Raw genomic sequence first — 18,797 nt, 5'->3', positions numbered from 1 at the left:
TCGCCGGCGACGCACGGAGCAGCGCCTCACCTCTGGTGCCCCAGCATCGACCACCACAGTGTAGCGAGCCCTGACGCTGATTTCCTCTCCTCGGACACCCTCTGCCCTCGTCCAGCCGCGTGCCCTAGCCGAAAACCCACGACCACCATCTCTCTCCGGTGGCCACAGCTTTGCATTCCTCAGCCCTAGCCACTGCCTACTTCTTGAAGTGGAGTCGACGCCGACTTCTTCTTCTCTGTGCCCCTGTTTCCCTTTGTGCTACACTGCTCTTCTAGTGCTGGATCTCAGCCTCGGGTTGCTGTGAAGTGCAGACAGTGAGTAAGGTGATCAGACCCCCAAGGTGAGCCTTGATTTGGTCTTGCATGGTTGAGCATGTACCCACTGTGAATTAGACGTTTGATTTGTTTAGGTGATGATTTGAAAGGGCTGACTTGCTAGGTAACGGTTCCACCTCGCTCCAGATAGGATTATTGGCAGCAACTTTGTCTACTGTGCTGCAACAGCGAATCTTCTCCAGCTGTGATTTGAGGTGAAAATGTGTTTTATGTATGAATTGATACGTACCTAATTTGGTTATAGGATGATACATTGATGGCGGATCCTTGTTGTAGATTGAGTTGGTTTTAAATGAATCTAATGGAACGATTGGGGTTAAGACCATTAACCTTAGTCAATGGTTAGATTTAATTTTGGGTAGGCAATTGGTTATGTTAAATAGGGTTTTCCCTGATTTAGTTCGTGGATTTTATTAAGCTATTTAAATTCGTTTGAATTGTAGCTAAATAAAATATATCTATATGTTCGACACAGGACTTTGATTCGGGACGGTATCTCGACGAGTATCTTGATTACTAGATTGGACCTTTCTTTTATCGGAGGTGGGTACTTTTGACTTATGTCATTTGATATACATAGTAGTGAATTTAACAAATTGCATTAATTATGTTTCTCATTCTGTTTCGGTTAATCACTACCCAAAACTTGATATATGCTTGATTGATTGATTGGTTTGCATCTCATGTATACTTTACCTGTTTATACATGCTTGTAGGGGTAGTGATATACCATGCTTCACCATGTTCAGGACCTAGGTTTTATACATTCTGTGTACCTTTGATTTGATTTGATTTGTTGACCTATGGTGCACTTTTATATATATATGGATTAGGTCAGGATATGTTGTGGTTAGTGTCATGCACCATTTGCATGATTGCATGCTGTGCGATAGTTCGCTCCATTATTGTGAGCACATCGCCAGTTACATGGATTTGCACACACCACCACTCATGGGTTAGTGGTCGATTCAGGCAGAGTGTGTTGCAGCAGGGACTCTGCTAAGCACCGTTGGTCCGCTCATGGGTTGTGTGACACAACGTGTTATCCGGCAGGGATTCCTCCCCGTCATTGTGTACCGGGAGATGAGAGCATTGCGCTCCCCCATTTATGATTTGGGGTAGGAGGATATGTGTACTGCGACAGCATCCCGTCCACTCGGTAACTCATCAGGAGTAGTGACGAAAGAGTGCACGGTTGTCACAGCCCTACCCACTCGGCCTCACTATTGTGTGTGAGATGATCGACTGGCGTCAGGGGTGACCAGGACGCATCATTGGCATCATATGCATGATGCATTTATTACTTGTGTTTGTGCTTGCTGCATTTATATGCTGCATATTGTTTGGATACCTATGTTTGACATGCATACAGGATTTCCATATCTCTTGGACTGTTGTCTTTATACCCAGGTCCTGGTTAGTACAGTATTCTCCTGTTTACTTCAGTTTGCATTTACCTTTATTGCATCAGGAGACTGTACGCATGATTAGTGCTAGGTGTTATTTCCTTACTTTGTATATCAGTTGTACCTGCTGAGTGTTGGACTCACCCCGCCTCCATTGTTGATATTTTCAGGTTGATGCTGTCAGGAGAGAGTTCCAGTCGCTAGTCCCCTGTAGACCTCGAGGATATTATTGGACTTTTGGTTTTGCTTACATAGACTATGCTAAATTTGTTTTAGATTCTGTTTTTGTTTGATGATACTTGGACATTTTATGGATTTTGTGGTGTCGATGGATTTGGTTTTGGATTTGCTTTTACTACATGTCTGCTTAGATGGCAGAAGTGGTAAGTTGGTTTATTTGTCGGATTTGAGCTTTACGAGTGTAGTGGAGTAGGGTTGTTTTCGAGTCATGATATTACTGATCTGTGTACTTATATATAAACTGCGTGGATGTATGTGTGGTTGTATTTTATTGTTTTTATTATTCCAGCCGCCTGTGGCTGAGGTATATGAGGATGTAGAAAAGTTTCAGATTGTCCACCGTACAGGGGAGATGATGCCGAAATTTTCTCGGACAGGGACTCCGCTGGGGCGTGACATATACAAATGATAATAAATGAGAATAGGTTTTTAAAATGTAGAACCTTGAATTAAGGAGTGAGAGAGGTTAGTTTTGTAAAGATATGAGCTCAAAATAAATGCACTCATGATGGTTCTCTCTCAATATAGGCGAATGAAATGTGAATTTACATCATTACTTTTTGCAAGTAAAAAAAATGGTAATGTTATTGCCATGTGTAAATCAGTTAAAATCTCTCTTGGTTAAAATGATAGTCCCTGGATATGGTCCCCTAGACATGTATTAACTTAGTAACTTTTTTGCTATACATCGACAACTTCAATGCTAATGCCATGTATACTAGCTTAAAGCTCCGCTTGAATTGGATGATAGTTCTCAAATAATATCCTATGGGCTATGGATGATAGTTCTCAAATGATATCACAACTCTAAATTTCTGTATGCAGGATAAGATTTATTTACTAATGTATCTTTTGTTTTCTCTCTATACATCTGATAATGTATGGTTATTTGCTTATAAATTTCCCTTTTTATATTCCTATCCTATTAAGTTTTATACATCTAATGTTATGGTTTTCTATAGCAACTAGAGATGGTCTAGAATTGGAGAAGGGCACTCTTGCATAGGACTAGAGTTGGAGCTGGAGTTCACTGGAGTTTGTACACTTGAGTTGGACACACAAACGTTGTTATATTTCTGGAGTTGAACTATAATCATAGCCTTTTATTCTGCAACTTTGTAGACTAGAGTTTGTAGACTGGAGTTGAACTTCAAACTTTGTTGTAGTCTAGAGTTTCAGTATTGTATTTTATCTGGAGTTTCTCTATTGTACTCTATCTAGAGTTTGACATTTTATGTTTTCTGAAATTATTAGTATACATTTGTGTGTTTGTGAAATTACTAGTGTTTGATTATATATTGGTGGTATTTAAATGTTATCAATGCTCTTTCTAATCAATACAGAGTTATTAAATTGTTATGAACAGTAATTAAATACAACGATTTAAGACTATTGTTGAACCATTGGGTCCTTAAGAAAGATAACGGGTTTTAAACATTATAAAACTATTGTCTTTGGTATAAAAATATAATAGTTTAAAAGCATTGTGAAACTGTTGTCTTTGATAAAGGGCAATAGTTTTTAAAAGTTACAAAACTATTGTCTTAGGTATAAAATGTCAATAGTTTAAAACTGTTGTCTATCGCGATGTCTATAGCGATAAAGGACAACAGTTTTTAAACGCTACAAAACTGTTATTGTTAGTATTAAAAGAAGATGGTTTAAAAACCATTGTCATTAAGGGGGGTCTTTAATAACACCACTAGTTACAATGATTTTGGAAAGACAAAGACAACGGATAAAATCCATTGTCTTTGAGCTTTTTTGTTGTAGTGATAACATTAGTGGATAAACACTTGAGTTAGTCTAAAGATTATTTTCTTTTACTTTTGTAAATATTTTCTGCAATTCTCATTTTTCATTTCCCTCATAGTTTTCTTATTTTTATTTTTGTAAAATCTTTTCTGCACTGTGATTTTTGTTTCCAATTTCTACACTGCGTTTTTTGTAATTCAATTTATGCATTTTCCAATTTTTTTTGTAAATTTGGATTTGAATTTAGTTTTGTTCTAGTATGCGAAGATCTAATTCTGTGGGAGAATTATTACCCCTTGATCCTGAAATTGATAGAATTTTTCAGAGAAAAAAACTTGCAGAAGCAACAAGGAGAACAAGCTGCATCTCAAATGACAAACAAATCTCTCAAGGATTATGCAGTACCTTATGCTTAAGGACTCCGATCTAGCATTATTAGACCATCTATCAAAGCTAATAATTTTGAGATAAAGCCTATTGTAATAACTATGATGCAACAACATCAATTTGGGGGAGGATCGCATGAGGATCCCAACTAGCACCTTGAGGTTTTCTATGAAATATGTGGAATGATGAAGATGAATGGAGTACTAGCTAAAGCAATCAGATTACTCCTATTTGGCTTTTCTTTGAGGGATAGGGCAAAACAATGGCTTTCTTCTTTACCTACAAATAACATTACATCTTGGGAACAATGTGAGTAGTTATTTCTTGATAAGTTCTACTCACCTAGTAAAACAACATATATGAGGAATTTAATTGCAAGCTTTAGACAGTCTGACACTAAATCTCTCTATGAAACATGGGATAGATTTAAAAATATGCTTAGATCATGCCCTCATCATGGTTTAGAAAAATGGTTAGTAATCCACACATTTTATAATGGGATTAATTATTATACGAAGGTATCTCTTGATTCTATGGCTGGAGGAGCTCTTATGAACAAGAGTCTCAATGAGGCCACAGAAATAATAGAAAGTATGACTCTTAACCATCATCAATGGGCATCAAAAAGAAGTGAAAGTTCTTTTCCTAGAAATCCAATTAAGGCACCCGGGAAATATGATGTTGATGCAATAAGTCTTTTGTTAGCAAAAATGGATGTCTTAACAAAGAAGTTTGAGTCTATGGAGACCAACATCGTGAACATAATTGTACGAGTATGTGATTCATGTGTGTTAGATTTTGAGAGAATGTCCTAAGGCAATCACCTTATGATTTTACTATTTATTTAAAAAATATAGATTCACTATTTGAGTAGATATTGTATGTTTGAATAGCCTTAAACTCATTTACTGAATATCCATAATACAATTTATAACTTTAGAATTTGTGATTAGATCACAACTTGTGATTATCTCTACATGTGCAATTATGAAAGTATTGAAATTTCCCTAGTCATCAAATTGCTGCATTCAGACATCATCAATTTTGTAAGACTAGCACGTGTTATACTCCTTGGTTCAGCTAAGCAGGTGTTTCTCCCTAACTAGAGACATTGGGATGTTAGGAATTAAACATGAATGGTAGTTATAGTAACTAGTTCATTGGAGTGACTTGCTGTAAGATTTCATATGGTTCTCTACATATATAGATATGTATGTGAAGTTCTTACTACAACTCGAGTGCAAGTTTCCTTCGACTTGAGGTATACAAGTCATCTTGGTCATGGAGATTTATACTTTAACATCTTAAGCAAGCATCTCTTGGATGTATGGACCCAAGATGATTAGGTATAAGTCAAAGAACCCAAAGGTGTTTGGATAGCTCACAGAGGATTCACCACTCCTTGCGAGGAGACATATACCCTATGACCACTCGTTAAGATTATTACTCAAAGTCTTTGGTCAAAACATCATATGTTAAGAGTATGAGACTCTTATACACATGTCCGAGTCATTTAAATCTATAGAATAAGGAAGTATTACTTGAGCTAGGTGTGACATAATCAACTTAGTGGGAGCAGACACATAGACCATGTCTTGAACCAAGTGGGTATAAGTGTTAGTATTAGCTCTAAGAGTCAATTATGAGATGATTGATATATCCAGATTAGAATCATTGAGTTAGACTCAAGTGAATCCAACCATATGGATTCAATCTAATTTGAATTAGACTTGAGTTAGACAAGTTAATTCATTCACTAAAAAGGATTAATGGAGATTAATAAAACATTAGAAGAGTTATTTTTGAAATTCATTCAATTTTGAAATTGAATTAAAAAATGAAGAGTTCAAAAAATGGCCTTAATGGAGTGTTAATGCTCATTAAGTCTCATTAAGTGAATCAATGCTCATTAAGTATTTTATTGAATGAAGTACAAAAGTATTTTTCTCTCATTCTTGAGTGTGAATTCATTCTTCTTCTTCTCCTCTCTTTATCTGGCCGAAACTCATTAGAGGCCTGCTTACACAACCTTGAATGTTTGTCTTCTCTATTTTCTTATGTTCATGTGGATACCAAAAGAGGCACGAACACATGATTGTGCTGAGATCCTAGCTGTTGGGAGATCAAGTACACGCATCTAAGGTATAACTCTCTATCATGTTAAAACTTAGTATATGTTTTCTTCCTTCGCATGGATCTTCTGATAGGAACTAGATGTTTAACGCTACGCTTTCTGCATATTTAGCGCCCTAGTTCCTTACAATAAGATGAGTGAAAGGAATGATGCATGACTCATTGTAGCCGTTGAAGGGTTCAAAACTAGTTCTGAGATTAACTATGATTTTTCGATTAATTGGGGATCATGCTATGTTGGTGCGGAAGCATCCGACGATCGAACTCAAGTTTTGATAATGGTAAAGGGATTCAGAGTTAAGTTTAATTGTTATCTAATGTGTATGATAGAGTGTTTCAGGAAAGTCCTAGCTGTGGTTAGGTAAGGGGGCAACCCTAGGGGGTGGTAACCCTAGGTCATAGGGGGTGGTAACCCTATGCGGGAAGTCTTGACGAGTTGGAGCTTCGGGCAAAAATCCTAAGGGGTGGTAACCCTAGGTTGAAATCCTGGTGTCACGAATCGGGTGGAAGTCTGGACGGGTCATGGACCGGACGTCTAGCATGAAGACTAGAAGCAATGGACGCTGAACAAAAGTTCAGTCGATCTGGAGGATCGAATTGGCAAAGGTAAACTCTCATGAGTGGAGTAGGTGAGGACGCGCTCCCCGGAAGAGGGAACAGTAGGCGTCGGTTCGACCTAGGGTTTCCGGTAGGAAATCCGAAGTCAGAACCGGACAGTCCAATGACTGTCAAACTTTATATTTATGATATTATATGTGCTAACTTTTGTATTCTAGGATATGCTTGTGTTTTGGGTCTAACATGTAACGACCCAATTTTCCCTATTTCAAGTTCTAAAAGTCCTTAAAAATATTTGGAAATACCTTTAAAATATTCTAGAGATTTTTAGAAATTTTTAGAGTATTTTTACGTAATTTTTGGAGTTCGTTTGATATTTTTACCAAGAGAAAGAAGTTTAAAAAAAAAAAGAAGAAATATGTTGAAGCCAGATTTTGAACCCACAACCTCGACCCGAGCTGAACCTCAGCCGAAACCAGCCCAACCAGCTGAGCTACACGATTTTTGTTAACCTTATATGGAGCGAAATATATATATGCAGTAGCTGGAACGTTTGAAATAAATTGGAGAAAAAGGGGCGCGGCTGAGAATCGAAGCACAGATCTCTGGCTTCGAGCAAAGCCCAACGAACCAACTGGGCTAGCAATCGTTGCTAATTAAATAGGCAGCGGCAAATATATAAGCTATAGTTGAAACAGTAAAATAAATTGGAAATAAAAGGGGCGCGGCTGAGAATCGAAGCCCAGACCTGTTGCTTCGAGCAAAACTCAACGGACCAACTGCGCCAGCGGTCTTTGCTGATCAGATATGCAGCGACAAGTATATAAGGTAAAGTTAGAATGAAAATAACCTAAGGTATAAGATTTAAATCTGATTTCGAAAAACCTAAAATTTTCTCTCAAAATTCTTTTCCTCTTCTCCTTGCGTGCGACGGCGCCGCTTCTGCCGAGCGAAGGAAATACGAAGCTTTAGCTTCGTCTCCGGCGGCCGGCGAGTTTTTTTTCCCAGTGAGATCTTCACAATCGCGAGTCCCCTTCATCGAGGAGAAGGTGTTGCCGCAAGGGATCACGGGAATCTTCACCTATCCGAAACCCTAGCACCTCTCTTTCTCGGTTGTAAGTCCAAGAATCGTCGGTGAGTTGCTTCTCACCTGCAGTAGGAGTAGTTCCGCGACATCGATCTTCTTTTCCTTTTGATTTCGGAATTCGATTTCATTCCTTATCATCCGCAGCATGTCTTTTGTTTCGGATTTATGTTAGTTATTGTGTTGAATTCGGAGCATGTTTCATGAAGCTCTTATTTTTCTTGCTTGCTGCTATGAACCCTAAAGAAAGAAAGGGAAGGGTTAGTTCGGTTCAAGCAGGTGGAGTAGTTTTCCTTCCAAGCCTTGTAATTAGTATTGAATATTTAGAACTATGAAGCTGATGCAAAATTGTATATCCATGTGGATAGGCTAGTTGGAACTCTTGACCATGACAGGGATGCCTTTCTAATATACTAACCTTCCATCATCTTGATATCATTGATCTTCTGATCTTATTCAACTGTAGAATGGATATTACTGATCATGATGAGGAATTAACAACAATTTCTATAACAGATAAAAGAAATATTGAAAATATTACATTGTTTGATTAATATATATACTAAACTTGGTCACTGATTGTACCAATAACTAATTTAGTTGATTCTGGATTTGTTCTTCCTAAACTATGGATTAAGATGACTGATAAGTTAGATGTAATTTCCTTTGCTGCCATACCAAACTTTACATAGGTTTAAAACTTCAGCAGATTCTAGTTTCGGTCTTTTGTTGTTTTAGGCAGTAAGCATGAAGAACAGATTCGAATCTAGGTTATCAATGATAATTCTCTTTTTCTTGTTAATTTCCCTTTTTGCTGCCTTAGCTTGGGTTAATTTCCTTTTTTGCTGCCGTGAGTTTGATTAAGAAGAGGAGAAGGGATTTAAATGGATTTAGCATGTGTTTAGTATATCACGTGTTAGTTTTGAAGAAATGTAACAAGTTTTACATAAGCTTTTGAATTCCAGCAGGTTTTAGTTTGAATTGTGCTATTTAGTGGGCACGAACAGCCCTAAATCCAGGAACATAGTATTAGCTTTCTTGCTATTTGATAAACATGATCAGCCCTGTTTAGTAGCATTGAAAATTTAGTTTTCTTGTTTATTTTATAAGCACGAGCAGTTTTTTTTGTAATTGCTGTAATGTGAGCATGTGCAGATTTTTATAAGTGTAGTATGCAGATTTTAATAAGCAGATTTTCATAAGTACTGCTTGCAGATTTTGATAAGTATTGCATGCGGAACCTCAATCTTAGAACAGATTTTTATTAAGCTTAATATGCAGAATTTTATTAAGCATTAGTGTGCAGATTTTTATTAAGCATTAGTGTGCAGATTTTATTAATCATTAGTGTGCGGATTTTTATTAAGTATTAGTGCAGATTTCTGTTGAGCATTAATATTGCAGAATTTTATTAGCATAGTATGCAGATTTTTGGTTTAAGCATTTCAAAGTTAGAATTTGCTTAAACATTTCAGTTTCTTTTAAAAGAAGTATTCTTTTAGAAGTATTAACAAGTATAAGAAAGCTAAAGAAAAGAAAGAAAAGGCCAAGGCCTTAAGTAGATCCTAAAGGCGAGACTTTAGGGATTTTGGCACACAAGGTGCTTAAATAAATGGCAATGCATTTTATTATAAGAAGTATTTAAAGATAAAAAGTATTTTACTTTTAAAGGGCATGTACCGGACACAAGGTCCAAGGGATGGGCTCCAAGTTGCCCCTAGGCACAAGGCCTAGAAGTATCTTAGTAGTTTCGGGATTAGCTACCTCGATTCTTACTAAGAATGCGCGCAAAGTGGTACAATGCCGGGCCCAAGAGAAGTTGATTATTATTTTGAAGTATTAAAGTATAAGTTTTGAAACAAATGAAACAAGCTTTAAATATGTTTAGAATTAGAAAGTTTAGTTCTTGATGTTTGAAGCATTCAGTAGTAGTTTTATTTATTTCTTGCTACTAGATTATTCAGCATGTTTAGTTTTATTTGCTTTCAGCATGCTGTTATAGTTTTAGTCTTATGAGCATGTTTAGTTTTACATGTTTAGAAGTTTTACATGTTTAGTAGTTTTACATGTTTAGAAGTTTTACATGTTTAGTAGTTTTACATGTTTAGAAGTTTTACATGTTTAGAAGTTTTACATGTTTAGTAGTTTTACATGTTTAGAAGTTTTACATGTTTAGTAGTTTTACATGTTTAGTAGTTTTACATGTTTAGAAGTTTTACATGTTTAGTAGCTTTACATGTTTAGTAGCTTTACATGTTTAGTATGCTTCTTTTATTAGTTTATGAGCATGATAAACTATACATGTTTAGTATTTCAGTTAGCATGATTTCCTTTGCTATATATGAGCATGAGTAGTTTTATATGTTAGCATTCAGATTTAGCATGTTCTTATTTATATACATGCATATCGAGTTTTTGTGAGTAGATAGCGCTCACTAAGCTTTATGCTTATAGACTGCATTTCCTCCTACTGCAGATAAAGGGAAAGAAAAGATACAGTGAAGGAAGGCGACAAGGAGATGCAAGAGGAGTGTGTGATGTGTGGACTATGGAGGTCCTTGGGACTTAGCTAAGGAATTCATTTAGTTTAAGAATGTGATTAGTTTGATTTCTTATTAAGTTGATAAGGAAAGGATGTAGTAAGAAGTATGTTTTCGGGTTTTCATTATCTGCATGATTTGAATTATTAAACTGCGTGGTTGTGGTTAGTTTTCATTTCTTATTAAACTGCGTGGTTGATTGAAATATATTTCCAGCCGCCTGTGGCTGAGTATATTATGCTTGTATTATGGAAAATGGTCACCGGTACAGGGGAGACTCTGCCGAAATTTTTCGGTAAGGGTTTTCCTAGAGATTTTTAATAAACCGGATAAGTAGAGTTAGTAGATAAGTAACGGTCACTCTTAGAGAGTAGTAGTAGTAAGAAGGGTGGTCGTTACAGTTGGTATCAGAGCAGTGTTCCATTCTCCAGCATCACACACACATCAGCATCATCCTCGCCGTCTCCAAGTAAGAAAGTATTTAAATTCTTTCTTTATTCTGCTTTCCTTATTATTAACTGCAGTACAGAGTAATTGCTTATGAGTACTTAAGTAAGATAGAAGTTATTGTTTCTACTTTCTTGATCCATATATATATACGTATGTTTAGGAAAGATAGAGAAGATAGCAAGTCTCTTTCTTTGCATAATTAGATGTCAAGAAGAGGACGTCCCCGTATCGTTCATACTGAGGACCAAGTTCAGGAGAACGAAGAGCCCAGAAGCCCTGGGCCTATTCTCTCTGAAGTTGTTGCTCAACTTCAGAGACAAGTAGCGAGCAGCAGCAAGTGATCGTCAATCTGATGGCGAATCGAAGCCAGCTCCTCCTCCCCAACCATTAATGTGGAGACCCCAGTGGTGATGAAGTCCCATCACCGCCCTCGAAGTCGCCACAACATCTAAAAGACAAGAAGCATATCTCATCCAGTGGGTGAAACTGAAACCAGAAAGCTTCTCAGGCACGATCGAGCCCTGGGATGCCCAGGCTTGGTTCAAGACATTTGAGAGCACAATGGAGCTTCTTGACTGACCAGAAGTCGAGAAGGTTGATACCATTAAGTGTGCCTCTTTCTGCCTATCTGGAGATGCTTGTATGTAGTGGGAGCGAGTTAAGAGTAAGTGAGCAGTCAACCAGATGAGCTGGGTTGACTTCGAGACAAGGTGACCTACCAGTAGAAGAAGCGGTTAAAAGATTTAACAGGCTAGCTCACCTTTGCTTAGAGTTAGTAAGTACAGTGAAAGAACGAGTCAGACTGATGCTCCTAATGCTGAGACCAGAAATAACACCTAATGTGAGTAGTGAAACTCACCGACCATAGATTGGCGAAGAGCTGGTCAGCAGGGCATTAGTGAGCACTGTCTGAACAACAACAAGGCTCAACAAACGCAACATAAGCCAGTCAAGACAGAAGACAAGACAGTGGGGAAACCGAGAACCCAGTCAAGTAATCAGAATTGGAAGGACAAAGATAACAAGAAAGACCCCAAGCAGGAAGATGTTCGGGTAGTCTGTGAGTATCCAAAGGTATTTCCAGAAGGACTACCTGGACTACCTCCCAACAGAGAAGTGGAGTCAATTTCAAAAGCTCCGTACCGGATGTCTCCAGCAGAGCTGAAAGAGCCACAAGAACAATTTCAGGAGTTACTTGACAAGGGTTTCATCCACCCTGGTCATTTACCCCGGGAAACTCCAGCGTTGTTCGTTAAGAAGAAAGACGGATCCATGCTAATGTGCATAGATTTTAGAGCGCTGAGCAAAGTAGCAGTTAGGGACATGTACTCTCATTCCAGAATAGATGATCTATATGATCAGCTAAAAAGGGCAATAGTGTTCTCTAAAAATAGATCTGCGCTCTGGGTACCATCAGTTGAAAGTGAAGGAGAGTGATATACCCAGAACAGCTTTCAGGACCAGATACGGACACTACGAATTCGTAGTCATGCCTTTTGGTGTGACTAATGCACCTGCAGTCTTCATGGACTTGATGAATAGAGTGTTCAGAGAATACCTTGACAAGTTTGTCATTGTGTTCATCGACGACATTCTAGTCTATTCCAAAACTTCAGAGGAGCATGACACGCACTTGAGAATAGTCCTGCAGACCCTTCAGCAAAAGCAACTCTATGCTAAATTCTCAAAGTGCGAGTTCTGGTTGGAGCAGGTGGCGTTTCTAGGTCACATCGTTTCTAAAGAAGGCATTCAAGTAGATCCAGCCAAAGTAGAAGCGGTCAAGAACTGGAAGAGACCCAAGAATGCCAGGGAGATCAGAAGCTTCCTTGGTTTAGCTGGGTACTACAGGAAATTCGTGGAAGACTTTTCCCGAATAGCCTCTCCACTTACAGCCCTCACCAGGAAGAATAAGAAGTTTGAATGGTCAGACAAATGTGAGCAGAGTTTTCAAGAACTCAAGAAGAGACTGACCAGTGCTCCCATTCTGACTGTTCCAGAGAGTGACAAGAGTTTTGACATCTACAGTGATGCTTCCAAGATGGGCCTAGGAGCTGTACTCATGCAAGAAGGAAAAGTTATAGCTTATGCTTCCAGGCAACTCAAAGACTACGAGAAGAACTATCCCACTCATGATCTTGAGCTGGCAGCTGTGGTCTTTGCACTGAAACTCTGGCGACATTACCTGTATGGAGTCCAGTGCAGAATCTTCACAGACCATCAAAGTCTTAAGTACTTCTTCACTCAGAAGGACTTAAACATGAGACAGCGTAGGTGGCTAGAGTTGGTCAAAGATTATGACTGTGAAATCCTCTACCACCCAGGTAAAGCTAATAAAGTGGCAGATGCACTAAGCAGAAAATCCAGTGCATCCCTGATGTCCCTGTCATCATTAGCCCTGCCACTACAGAAGGAATTGTCAAATTTTGGACTTGAAATTATTTACGGACAGCTCTCTGCATTGACCTTAGAGTCTACCTTGCTTGAGGACATACAGAGAGAGCAAAGTGAAGATCAGACAGAGGATTGAGACTGCCCAGAGTAGACAGAGGAGTTATGCTGACATACGCCGTAGGCCACTTGAATTCCAAGTAGGGGATTCAGTCTTTCTCAAGGTCGCTCCTATGAAGGGAGTGATGAGATTTGGCAAGAAGGGCAAATTAAGTCCTCGTTATGTAGGACCTTACCGATCACAGAAAGGATTGGGAAAGTAGCTTACAGTGGACTTACCACAAGACATGTCAGCAATACACAATGTATTTCATGTCTCCATGCTAAAGAAGTGTCTCCACGACCCTAGCCAAGTGATTCAGCCTCAGTCAGTGCAGATCCAAGAGGATCTTAGTTATGAGAGCAGACCTACACAGATAGTGGACAGAGCAGTCAAGAGACTAAGAAACAAAGAAGTACCACTAGTGAAGGTTGTCTGGTAGAACCAGAAGTACGAGGAAATCACTTGGGAGCGGGAGGACAGTATGAGACAGAAGTATCCAGAGCTATTCTAAGTTCGAGGACGAACTTTTTATAAGGTATGGGGATTGTAACGACCCAATTTTCCCTATTTCAAGTTCTAAAAGTCCTTAAAATATTTGGAAATACCTTTAAAATATTCTAGAGATTTTTAGAAATTTTAGAGTATTTTACGTAATTTTTGGAGTTCGTTTGGTATTTTACCAAGAGAAAGAAGTTTTAAAAAAAAGAAGAAATATGTTGAAGCCGATTTTGAACCCACAACCTCGACCCGAGTTGAACCTCGGCCGAAACCAGCCCAACCAGCTGAGCTACACGATTTTTGTTAACCTTATATGGAGCGAAATATATATATGCAGTAGCTGGAACGTTTGAAATAAATTGGAGAAAAAGGGGCGCGGCTGAGAATCGAAGCACAGATCTCTGGCTTCGAGCAAAGCCCAACGAACCAACTGGGCTAGCGATCGTTGCTAATTAAATAGGCAGCGGCAAATATATAAGCTATAGTTGGAACAGTAAAATAAATTGGAAATAAAAGGGGCGCGGCTGAGAATCGAAGCCCAGACCTGTGGCTTCGAGCAAAACTCAACGGACCAACTGCGCCAGCGGTCTTTGCTGATCAGATATGCAGCGACAAGTATATAAGGTAAAGTTAGAATGAAAATAACCTAAGGTATAAGATTTAAATCTGATTTCGAAAAACCTAAAATTTTCTCTCAAAATTCTTTTCCTCTTCTCCTTGCGTGCGACGGCGCCGCTTCTGCCGAGCGAAGGAAATACGAAGCTTTAGCTTCGTCTCCGGCGGCCGGCGAGTTTTTTTTTCCCGGTGAGATCTTCACAATCGCGAGTCCCCTTCATCGAGGAGAAGGTGTTGCCGCAAGGGATCACGGGAATCTTCACCTATCCGAAACCCTAGCACCTCTCTTTCTCGGTTGTAAGTCCAAGAATCGTCGGTGAGTTGCTTCTCACCTGCAGTAGGAGTAGTTCCGCGACATCGATCTTCTTTTCCTTTTGATTTCGGAATTCGATTTCATTCCTTATCATCCGCAGCATGTCTTTTGTTTCGGATTTATGTTAGTTATTGTGTTGAATTCGGAGCATGTTTCATGAAGCTCTTATTTTTCTTGCTTGCTGCTATGAACCCTAAAGAAAGAAAGGGAAGGGTTAGTTCGGTTCAAGCAGGTGGAGTAGTTTTCCTTCCAAGCCTTGTAATTAGTATTGAATATTTAGAACTATGAAGCTGATGCAAAATTGTATATCCATGTGGATAGGCTAGTTGGAACTCTTGACCATGACAGGGATGCCTTTCTAATATACTAACCTTCCATCATCTTGATATCATTGATCTTCTGATCTTATTCAACTGTAGAATGGATATTACTGATCATGATGAGGAATTAACAACAATTTCTATAACAGATAAAAGAAATATTGAAAATATTACATTGTTTGATTAATATATATACTAAACTTGGTCACTGATTGTACCAATAACTAATTTAGTTGATTCTGGATTTGTTCTTCCTAAACTATGGATTAAGATGACTGATAAGTTAGATGTAATTTCCTTTGCTGCCATACCAAACTTTACATAGGTTTAAAACTTCAGCAGATTCTAGTTTCGGTCTTTTGTTGTTTTAGGCAGTAAGCATGAAGAACAGATTCGAATCTAGGTTATCAATGATAATTCTCTTTTGCTTGTTAATTTCCCTTTTTGCTGCCTTAGCTTGGGTTAATTTCCCTTTTTGCTGCCGTGAGTTTGATTAAGAAGAGGAGAAGGGATTTAAATGGATTTAGCATGTGTTTAGTATATCACGTGTTAGTTTTGAAGAAATGTAACAAGTTTTACATAAGCTTTTGAATTCCAGCAGGTTTTAGTTTGAATTGTGCTATTTAGTGGGCACGAACAGCCCTAAATCCAGGAACATAGTATTAGCTTTCTTGCTATTTGATAAACATGATCAGCCCTGTTTAGTAGCATTGAAAATTTAGTTTTCTTGTTTATTTTATAAGCACGAGCAGTTTTTTTTGTAATTGCTGTAATGTGAGCATGTGCAGATTTTTATAAGTGTAGTATGCAGATTTTAATAAGCAGATTTTCATAAGTACTGCTTGCAGATTTTGATAAGTATTGCATGCGGAACCTCAATCTTAGAACAGATTTTTATTAAGCTTAATATGCAGAATTTTATTAAGCATTAGTGTGCAGATTTTTATTAAGCATTAGTGTGCATATTTTATTAATCATTAGTGTGCAGATTTTTTTATTAAGTATTAGTGCAGATTTCTGTTGAGCATTAATATTGCAGAATTTTATTAGCATAGTATGCAGATTTTTGGTTTAAGCATTTCAAAGTTAGAATTTGCTTAAACATTTCAGTTTCTTTTAAAAGAAGTATTCTTTTAGAAGTATTAACAAGTATAAGAAAGCTAAAGAAAAGAAAGAAAAGGCCAAGGCCTTAAGTAGATCCTAAAGGCGAGACTTTAGGGATTTTGGCACACAAGGTGCTTAAATAAATGGCAATGCATTTTATTATAAGAAGTATTTAAAGATAAAAAGTATTTTACTTTTAAAGGGCATGTACCGGACACAAGGTCCAAGGGATGGGCTCCAAGTTGCCCCTAGGCACAAGGCCTAGAAGTATCTTAGTAGTTTCGGGATTAGCTACCTCGATTCTTACTAAGAATGCGCGCAAAGTGGTACAATGCCGGGCCCAAGAGAAGTTGATTATTATTTTGAAGTATTAAAGTATAAGTTTTGAAACAAATGAAACAAGCTTTAAATATGTTTAGAATTAGAAAGTTTAGTTCTTGATGTTTGAAGCATTCAGTAGTAGTTTTATTTATTTCTTGCTACTAGATTATTCAGCATGTTTAGTTTTATTTGCTTTCAGCATGCTGTTATAGTTTTAGTCTTATGAGCATGTTTAGTTTTACATGTTTAGAAGTTTTACATGTTTAGTAGTTTTACATGTTTAGAAGTTTTACATGTTTAGTAGTTTTACATGTTTAGTAGTTTTACATGTTTAGAAGTTTTACATGTTTAGTAGTTTTACATGTTTAGAAGTTTTACATGTTTAGTAGTTTTACATGTTTAGTAGTTTTACATTTTTAGAAGTTTTACATGTTTAGTAGCTTTACATGTTTAGTAGCTTTACATGTTTAGTATGCTTCTTTTATTAGTTTATGAGCATGATAAACTATACATGTTTAGTATTTCAGTTAGCATGATTTCCTTTGCTATATATGAGCATGAGTAGTTTTATATGTTAGCATTCAGATTTAGCATGTTCTTATTTATATACATGCATATCGAGTTTTTGTGAGTAGATAGCGCTCACTAAGCTTTATGCTTATAGACTGCATTTCCTCCTACTGCAGATAAAGGGAAAGAAAAGATACAGTGAAGGAAGGCGACAAGGAGATGCAAGAGGAGTGTGTGATGTGTGGACTATGGAGGTCCTTGGGACTTAGCTAAGGAATTCATTTAGTTTAAGAATGTGATTAGTTTGATTTCTTATTAAGTTGATAAGGAAAGGATGTAGTAAGAAGTATGTTTTCGGGTTTTCATTATCTGCATGATTTGAATTATTAAACTGCGTGGTTGTGGTTAGTTTTCATTTCTTATTAAACTGCGTGGTTGATTGAAATATATTTCCAGCCGCCTGTGGCTGAGTATATTATGCTTGTATTATGGAAAATGGTCACCGGTACAGGGGAGACTCTGCCGAAATTTTTCGGTAAGGGTTTTCCTAGAGATTTTTAATAAACCGGATAAGTAGAGTTAGTAGATAAGTAACGGTCACTCTTAGAGAGTAGTAGTAGTAAGAAGGGTGGTCGTTACATAACATGTCTTGCAGGTACAAAAGAATAAGGTTGAGCCTCGGATGAACAGTGTCCGAGGTGCCTCCATGGAGCTTGGAGGCGCCTCGGGTGCAAAGCAGAAGATGGCTGCGCAACATGCTTGGAGGCGCCTCGGATGGAGCTAGAGCCGCCTCGGACCAGAGCTTGGAGGCGCCTTGGAGTGGCTTGGAGGCGCCTTCAAGTGGATGAGTTGCGACTAGTTCAGCGATAATCCACGCGGCTGACCCGGAGGTTTGGAGGCGCCTTAGATGAGGTTTGAGGTGCCTCCAGCACTGTATAAAAGGGGTGTTCGAGCAGCAGCTTATTTCAACGATTTCTAAAGTATTCTTCCATTGCGTGCTGCTCAATAAATGTCACGGCCAAGCAACGACAAGTTCCCGACGACCCTGAGCTCCAGTTTCTATATTTTTAGTTATCGGTATAGCCTTTTAATTATTCTTTTGTAATACAAATTTGTAACCTTGCGCTTTCATAGTGAATTGCCCAAAGTAAACGCTCAACGAGTGTAGGCCTTGGAGTAGGAGTCGCCCAAGGCTTCGAACCAAGTAAAACCACTTGGATCCTTCCGTGTGTTTTATTTTTCTGCTGCTTTATTCTAAACGTGTTTTACGAATCCAAAACGAGTGAAAGCCACGAGCGTTATTCACCCCCCCCCCCTCTAGCGCTTCTCGATCCAACAATTGGTATCAGAGCGGGGTTGCTCTGAATTGGTACAACTACCGTTCGAGCATTTTTTTCGTCGCCTTTCATTTTTTCCCTCCAAAATTAATTTCAAAAAATTCATTGCCATCTTTTCACCATTGGTCCATATTAGAAAAATATCACGTTTTCAAAAATTTAAAATAATATTTTTTTAATATTTTATTAATATTTTTTCCCAAAATTAGTTACTTGTTATCTTTATCCCTCTCTCGCACTACTAATCCAGGATCAAGTCCTGAGACCAGTTGTTTCTCTCTTTTTTTGTGTGCAGGCTTTTTATATGGCCCTCCAAGAAGGCTTTAGCACAGTCTGCCTGCCTGCCACTCTTCTCCGGCAAGGACTTTGCCTATTGGAAGAACCGGAAGGAATACCACCT

The 18,797-nt window shown here is 38.1% G+C and overlaps 1 non-coding gene across 1 annotated transcript; it reads right to left on the bottom strand.

The window, feature by feature from the left end:
• Positions 1-4,480: 4,480 nt before the first annotated feature.
• Positions 4,481-4,586, bottom strand: LOC122013176. The gene has a single exon (XR_006120507.1). It is a non-coding gene; the product is annotated as a small nucleolar RNA R71 (small nucleolar RNA).
• Between the last annotated feature and the right edge of the window lie 14,211 nt (positions 4,587-18,797).

Source organism: Zingiber officinale, chromosome 8A, assembly GCF_018446385.1.
Source record: "Zingiber officinale cultivar Zhangliang chromosome 8A, Zo_v1.1, whole genome shotgun sequence".
Lineage (NCBI taxonomy): Eukaryota > Viridiplantae > Streptophyta > Magnoliopsida > Zingiberales > Zingiberaceae > Zingiber > Zingiber officinale.
Note: the sequence above shows the minus strand (reverse complement) of the source record. Positions and strands in the feature narration are given on the sequence as shown.